This window comes from Dama dama, chromosome 1, assembly GCF_033118175.1.
Source record: "Dama dama isolate Ldn47 chromosome 1, ASM3311817v1, whole genome shotgun sequence".
Taxonomy (NCBI): Eukaryota; Metazoa; Chordata; class Mammalia; order Artiodactyla; family Cervidae; genus Dama; species Dama dama.
Window position 1 is genome coordinate 41,353,223 of NC_083681.1, and position 8,067 is coordinate 41,361,289.

The 8,067-nt window shown below is 35.5% G+C and overlaps 1 non-coding gene across 1 annotated transcript; it reads right to left on the minus strand.

Annotated features, from left to right (window-relative positions):
- Positions 1 to 861: 861 nt before the first annotated feature.
- Positions 862 to 934, minus strand: TRNAK-UUU (transfer RNA lysine (anticodon UUU)). Its single transcript has one exon. It is a non-coding gene; the product is annotated as a tRNA-Lys (tRNA).
- Between the last annotated feature and the right edge of the window lie 7,133 nt (positions 935 to 8,067).

Here is an 8,067-nt window from a genome sequence, read left to right on the forward strand (position 1 = left end):
CCCTAGCTGTGTGTGTGCGTGTTTTTGGCTGGGTGTTGGTCAGAAGGAGGTGTGCGTGTGAAACTATGGGCAGGGCAGAAAAATGGTTTTTAAAATTTTCTTTATTGGAGTCTAGTTGCTTTACAATGTTATATTCTTTTCTGCTGTGCAGCGAAGTAAGTCAGCCATACACACACATATATCTCCTCCTTTTTGGATTTTCTGCTGTTACAAAAATATAACTACTGTGAGTTAAAGAAGATAAATGACTGATGTTGATAGAAATGGCTCTATTGTATCCATGTTTTGGAAACATTTAGTTGAGAGGATAAAAGAGATGTAACAGAAGCTTAATGAGGTAGGACAGAGGAAAGGTGTGGTGAGCATTTATTGCTTCTGCCAGATGAACATTTCCTCCCTCTGCTTTTACCGATGGTGCTCACCACACCTTCCCTCTGCTTCTTTAGTCCATAAAATCTCCTCTAAGCACTTCTAATCTTTACATCTATCCCAGAAATTTTGAAATTTTGTGATTTTATGTTTATTTAGTTGAAAATACTGTCTTTTTCCTTTTGATTTCTCCTTTGTCAAATGAATCATTTGTAAGCATGTTATTAATTTCCAAACATTTGACTTTTTGCAGATATCTTTGTATTAATGATTCAGTTAATTTCATTGTGATCAAAAGACATACATTATATAGTCTTGATCTTTTTAAATTATAGGCTTTTTATGGTCCAGAATATAGTCATTCTTGGTAAATGTTACATGTGTACTTGAAAAGAATGTGTATTCCATTGTTGTTGACTGGTGTGTTCTATACAGGTCTGTTTGGTTTGGCTTATTCATGTTTTGTTTCTGTTTCAGCTTGTGAGATCTTAGTTCCCTGACTGGGGATTGAACCCAGGCCCCCTGTAGTAAAAGCACAGAGTCCTAACCACCGAACCACCAGGGAATTCCCCATTCATGTTTTCTATATGTTTAGTGATATTCACCAAGTTGTTCAAGTACTGAAAAGTGTTAAAACATGCAACTGCAATTGTGGATTTATCTAATTCTTCCTTCAGTTCTAACAGTTTTTTACTTCCTTTTTTGAGGTTCTGTTATTAACTGTATATACATTTAGGTCTGTTCTCTCCTCTTGATGGATTAATCAATTTATTATTATAAATGTATCTCCTTATCTTTTAATATTTCTTGTCCAAAAGTGTTTTCTCTATATTAATGTAGCCACTCAAACTTACCTTCAATTAGTGCTTTTTGCATTCTTTTACTGTTAACTTGCTTGTGTCTACAGTTTTAAAGTGGGTTCTTACAGACAGAACAAAATTGGTTCTTGCTTTTTTTAAATCCAATCTAACAATCTCTGTTTTTAATTGCAGTGTTTAGATTGCCTATATTTAATGTGATTATATTTAATGTGCCTATATTTAATGTGAAATGTCTAGATTTAAATCTACCATACTGCTGTTTGTTTTCTATTTTCCTATTTGTTTTCTTTTCCTTTTTCCTTTTTTTTTTTTTTTTACATTATTTTTATGATTCCAGCTGATCTCTTTGTTGGCTTATTAGCTATATCTTTACCTTGTCTTGTTATTGGTTCCTCTACCGTTTACAATATATTGATACATCTTTAACTCATCACAGTCTACTTTCTGATTGTGTTAAACCATTTCATGTGACGTGCAAGAAACTTTTCTCTTCTTTTGTACTATTGTTGTCGTGTTTAACTCCTATGTATGTTATAAACACCATGGGATGCTGGTATTATTTTATTTTCAATTGACAGTTTTACTTAAAGAGATTAAACAGTGGAAAATGTCTTTTATATTAGTCCACATATTCTTCTTGATTCTTTTGGGTAGATACAAATTTCCAAATAGTATTATTCCTTCTGCTTGAAGAATTTCCTTTAGTATATTTTATAGAGCAGCTATGCTGGTAATGAATTTTCTCAGATATTGTTTGTTTTAAAAAGTGTTTGGCTCACTTTCATTTTTGAAAGCTAGTTTTGTTGGGCACAAAACTCTAGTTAGCTTTATTTTCTTCTGGTTTGCAGTTTCTGACATAAAATCTTCTGTCATTCTTATCTTTGTTTCTCTGTACATAATGTATTTGTTTTCCTCTGATTGCTTGTAAGAATTTCTTTTTAAGCATTTTTTCATGGTTAGTGGTTATTAGTAGTCTGTTGCATTTGTATTTTATTTTTAATCAATATTTGTATTGAAGGATAGTTGATTTACAATATTGTGTTAATTTCTGCTGTGCAGCAAAATAATGCAGCCATACATACATATACATTCTTTTAAAAATGTTCTTTTCTATTATGGTTTATCATAGGATATTGAATACAAACCTCTGTGCTATACAGTAGGCCATTGTTGTTTACCCATTCTATACATAAAAGTTTGTATCTGTTAACCCCAACCTCCCAGTCCATCCACAGGGAACCCTACTCAATGATCTATGGTGAACTAAATGGGAAGGAAATCTAAAAAAGACTGGATATTTTTGTATACTGATTCACTTTGCTGTACGGCAGAAAAGACAACAACGTTGTAAAGCAACTATGAAAGTGAAAGTGAAGTCACTCAGTCGTGTCCAACTTATTGCAACCCCATGGACTGCAGCATGCCAGGCTTCCCTGTCCATCACCAACTCCCAGAGCTTGCTCAAACTCAGGTCCATCGAGTTGGTGGTGCCATCCAACTGTCTCATCCTCTGTCGTCCCCTTCTCCTCCTGCCTTCAATCTTGCCCAGAATCAGTGTATTTTCCAGTGAGTCGGTTCTTCACATCAGGTGGCCAAAGTATTGGAACTTCAGCTTCAGCATCAGTCCTTCCAATGAATTTTCAGGACTGATTTCTTTTAGGATTCACTGGTTGGATCTCGCTGCTATCCAGGGAACTCTCAAGAGTCTTCTCCAGCACCACAATTCAAAAGCATCAATTCTTTGATGCTTAGCCTTCTTTGTGGCCCAACTCTCACATCCATACATGACTACTGGAAAAACCATACCTTTGACTAGGTGGACCGTTGTCGGCAAAGTAATGTCTCTCCTTTTTAATAGGCTGTCTAGGTTGGGCATAGCTTTTCTTTCCAGGAAAAGCATCTTTTAATTTCATGGCTGCAGTCACCATCTGCAGTGATTTTGGAGCCCAAGAAAATAAAATCTGTCACTGTGTCCATCGTTTCCCCATCTATTTGCCATGAAGTGATGGAACCAGATGCCATGATCTTCATTTTTTGAATATTGAGCTTTAGGCCAGCGTTTTCACTCTTCTCATTCACTTTCATCAAGAAGCTCCTCAGTTCCTCTTTGCTTTCTGCCATAAGGGTGGTATCATCTGCATCTCTGTCCAGTTCAGTTCAGTTGCTCAGCTCAGTTGCTCTTCGCATCAGGTGGCCAAAGTATTGGAGTTTCAGCTTCAACATCAGTCCTTCCAATGAACACCCAGGACTGGTCTCCTTTAGGATGGACTGGTTGGATCTCCTTGCAGTCCAAGGGACTCTCAAGAGTCTTCTCCAACAGCATAGTTCAAAAGCATCAATTTTTGGCACTCAGCTTTCTTTAGAGTCCAACTCTCACATCCATACATGACCACTGGAAAAGCCATAGCCTTGACTAGACGGACCTTTGTTGACAAAGTAATGTCTCTGCTTTATAATATGCTGTCTAGGTGGGGCATAACTTTCCTTCTAAGGAGTAAGCGTCTTTTAATTTCATGGCTGCAGTCACGATCTGCAGTGATTTTGGAGCCCAGAAAAATAAAGTTATTGATATTTCTCCAGGCAATCTTGATTCCAGCTTGTGCTTCATCCAGCCCAGCATTTCACATGATGTACTCTGCATATAAGTTAAATAAGCAGGGTGACAATATACACGTACTCCTTTCCCAATTTGGAACCAGTCCGTTGTTCCATGTCTGGTTCTAACTGTTGCTTCTTGACCTGCATACAGATTTCTCAGGAGGCAGATCAGGTGGTCTGGTATTCCCGTCTCTTAAAGAATTTTCCTCAGTTTGTTGTGATACACACAGTCAAAGGCCTTAGGGTAATCAATAAAGCAGAGGTAGATACTTTTCTGGAACTCTCTTGCTTTTTCGATAATCCAGTGGATGTTGGCAATTTGATCTCTGGCTCCTCTGTTTTCTAAATCCAGCTTGAACATCTGGAAGTTCTCGGCTCATGTACTGTTGAACCCTCGCTTGAAGAATTTTGAGCATTACTCTGCTCGAGTGTGAGGTGAGTGCAATTGTGCAGTAGTTTGAACTTTCTTTGGCATTGCCTTTCTTAGGGATTGCAATGAAAACTGACCTTTTCCAGTCCTGTGGCCACTGCTGAGTTTTCCAAATTTGCTGGCATATTGACTGCAACACTGTCACAGCGTCATCTTTTAGGATTTGAAATAGCTCGGCTGGAATTCCATCACCTTCACTAGCTTTGTTTGTAGTGATGATTCCTAAGGTCCACTTGACTTCGCATTCCAGGATGTCTGGCTCTAGGTGAGTGATCACACCATCGTGATTATCTGGGTCATTAAGATCTTTTTTATAGTCCTTCTGTGTAATCTTGCCACCTTTTATTAATAAATCTGCTTCTGTTAGGTCCATACCATTTCCATACCCATCTTTGCATGAAATGTTCCTTTGGTATCTCTAATTTTCTTGGAGAGATCGCTAGTCTTTCTCATTCTATTGTTTTCCTCTATTTCTTTGCATTGATCGCTAAGGAAGTGTTTCTTATCTCTCCTTGATCTTTGGAACTCTGCATTCAGATGGATATATCTTTCCTTTTCTCCTTTGCCTTTAGCTTCTCTTCTTAATGAACCTATCTATGGAACAGAAACAGAATAATGGACAGGCTGCATTTTTTAAATATTTGATCTCCTTGGAGTCATTGAGCTTTTTTTAGATCTGTGAATTTATAGTTTTTATTTTCAATTTATTACTAGTAATGTTTTATTATTAACAAGATCTATTTCCTTAAAAAATCTTTTCTAGCTTTATTGAGGTATGATTGACAAACAAAAATTGTACAGTCACACCCCAAAGATATTGCAAGTTTGGTTCCAGACCATTACAACAAAGCAAATATCCCAATACTGTGAGTCCCATGATTTTTTGGTTTCCCGGTGCATATAAAAGTTAAGTTTATACTATACTGTAGTTAAATATGCAATAGCATTATGTCTAAAAAATATGCATACATTAATTTAAAAAATATTCTATTGATAGAAAAATGCTAACCATCATTTGGCAGTCAGAGTTGCCATAAATCTTCAATTTGCTAAAGACACAGTATCTGTGAAGTTTGATAAAGCAAAGCACAATAAAACAGGCTACACCTGTATATATTTATATTGTAACAACATGGTTTCTTTAAGGTGTACAATGTGATGACTTAATATATGTATACATTGTGAAGTAATGACCACAATCAAGTTAATTAACATTTCCATCATCTCACATGGTTTCCATTTTTGTGTGTATAGTGAGAATATATGATCTATTCTCTTAACAAATTTCAAGTATACATTACAGTATTTTTAGTTATAATCACCCTGCTGTACATTAGCTTTCCAGAGCTTGTTTGTCTTATATTTCTATCATTTTCATGTTTGGTAATTTTTTGTTGGATGCCGACATTATTGATTTTACGTAGTTAGTTACTAGATGTCATTGTATTTTTTGAAAAAATAGTGTTGGGTTGTCTTTATCTGACATGCAGTTATATTCCTTGGGATTAGTTAGATCTTTTTCAGGCTCAAAATTAGGCTTTGTTGGAGCAGATCCAGAGCAGCCTTTGGTTTTGGGTTAATTTAGACGCTACCCTTTGGAAGACTCTAGTTGATATAATTTGTACTATAAGGTCTTTCTACTTTCATGGTGGTTGTGATGGTTTAGTTGCCAAATCATGTCTGACTCTTGCAACCCCATGGACTGCAGCCCACCAGGCTCCTCTGTCCATGGGATTTCCCAGGCAAGAATACTGGAGTGGGTTGCCATTTCCTTTGCCACTACTTTATTCTCAGTCCTGGGCGAGCTCTGAAAGTTGTTCAGCCTGTTACTTTCTGGTGATTTTTTTCACCAGCCTCAGGCAGTTTTATCTTATGCATGTGCAGGTCAGTACTCAACCTAAATTCAAAGGACCCTCTCTTCAGATCTTTCAAGCTCTCTCTCTCTTTCTGAGCAACTCTCTTCTGTCTGGTACTCTCTCCTACAAATTTTGGTCACTGGGTTTCTGATCTCTGGTTTCTATGTTCTCACTCACCAAGATCACCAGGCTGTTTGGAATCCTTGTCTTTGCATTGTAGCCTGCAAATAGCTTTCAGGCAGTATTCTAGGGCAGTTACAGAACTTAGCGCATTTGCTTCTCTTCTCATTGAGATCATGGTCTTGTGTTGTTCAATGTCTGAAAAATTGTTGTTTCATATATTTTGTCTGGTTTTCTAATTGTGTAATTTGAGATGGTAAATCCAATACCTGGCACTCCATCATGCCTAAAATTAATGCCCCGTGTAATTATTTTTAATTAGAAGCATCTTCTAGTAAGCAGTATATGTGTATTTTTACAGTATATGTGTATTTTATATTTTAAGACATAAAATATATTTGAATGATGTATAATAAAAGACAACATTTCAATATCCTGTTCCATCCCATCTTAACCCTGCTATGTAGAAATAACTGCTTCTTTAATTACTTAGGTGTTCTTATTATAGCTAATCCATATTTCTAAATAATATATATCTACTGCTATTTCTCATTTGTTTCTGATGTTATCTATTGACTTTCTTTTATGGTAGGAAAGATTAAGCTTTTTTATATCACATCTTGATTTCTCATCTTTCACCTTCCCAATAAAATTGTATCACAATTTTTTATATAACAAATAATTAATTTTATATCATTATGACTATGCAAATATTGCTTACTTCAAACCCTAACATATTACTATGATTCTGTTTTATTTCTCCTATAGTTTTTATTATTCAAATTCATAATTACTTAATTTAAAAATATTTATTTCACCACTCACGTGTTCTTAATCTTTTCAAATATTCCACTTTTAGGATATCATATGGAGTTCTCCCTCTCTTTTTATTGTAAGTGACTCTCCTCAGATTCTCTCTGATGCCAGGAAGTTACAGATCTGTTACCCTGGAGTCCCCCAGCCACTGTTTTCTTAAGTTGTGTCCATTGCTTCCTGTTTTCTATGTCATTATCTTTCTTGGTTTACTCCCTCTTTTTTGCTGAGGTATGTGCTATGTAGTTTCCTAGTAAATGGATATCATTTTGGGTTCATTAAATACCTGAAATATCTTTGTTCTGTTGTTAAATTTTGGTGGCTAGTTTGACTATGTGTAAAGTTTTAAGTTAAAAAAGTTTCCAATCAAATTGGATGGCCTTGATCCATAGTTTTTGGTATTGCTAAGGAAAAGTCTGAAATCATCATAATTCTTATTTCTTCTTTTCAAATTATTTTCACTTTGGAATATATTATAATTTTCTCTCTCTACCCTGGTCCTTGAAATTGATGCTCATGAACTTTTGATGTAGTTTTGTGCTAGATAACCTGTGGGCTCTTTCAACCTGGAGATATATTTTTGAGATGTCCTCTACTCCTTTCCCCTAACTTTCTCTATTTTTTTCTTTCTATGGCTCCTGTAAGCTATATGATATGGTTCTTGGTTTTAACTTCTATTTAAGTTTTTCCCTCTCCATTGGTTATCTCTTTGTCTTTTTGTTTTATTTTCCTTCAGATTTTTTTGACTTTATTTTCTAGGCATTCAAGTTTTTTATTTTGGCAATCATATATGCAAATTTCCAAGAGCTTTTTCTTAATCTTTGAGTGTTTTCTGTCTTAGTTTCCTGCTGTTTAATGTGCTTGTTTCTTTTTTTCCCCCTGTATCTGACAGGGTAATAATTTGGAGCAAATCTTTTCTTCTGCTTTGTATTATCTGTTAGATAAAATGTTTTTTCCCCATGATTGTTTTGATCTTTCACTTCTATATTAGAGGTTGTTCTCAATTATTTGATGAGCCTTGGCTCTTCATATTTAAGAGTAAGACACAAAAGTGTGTGTG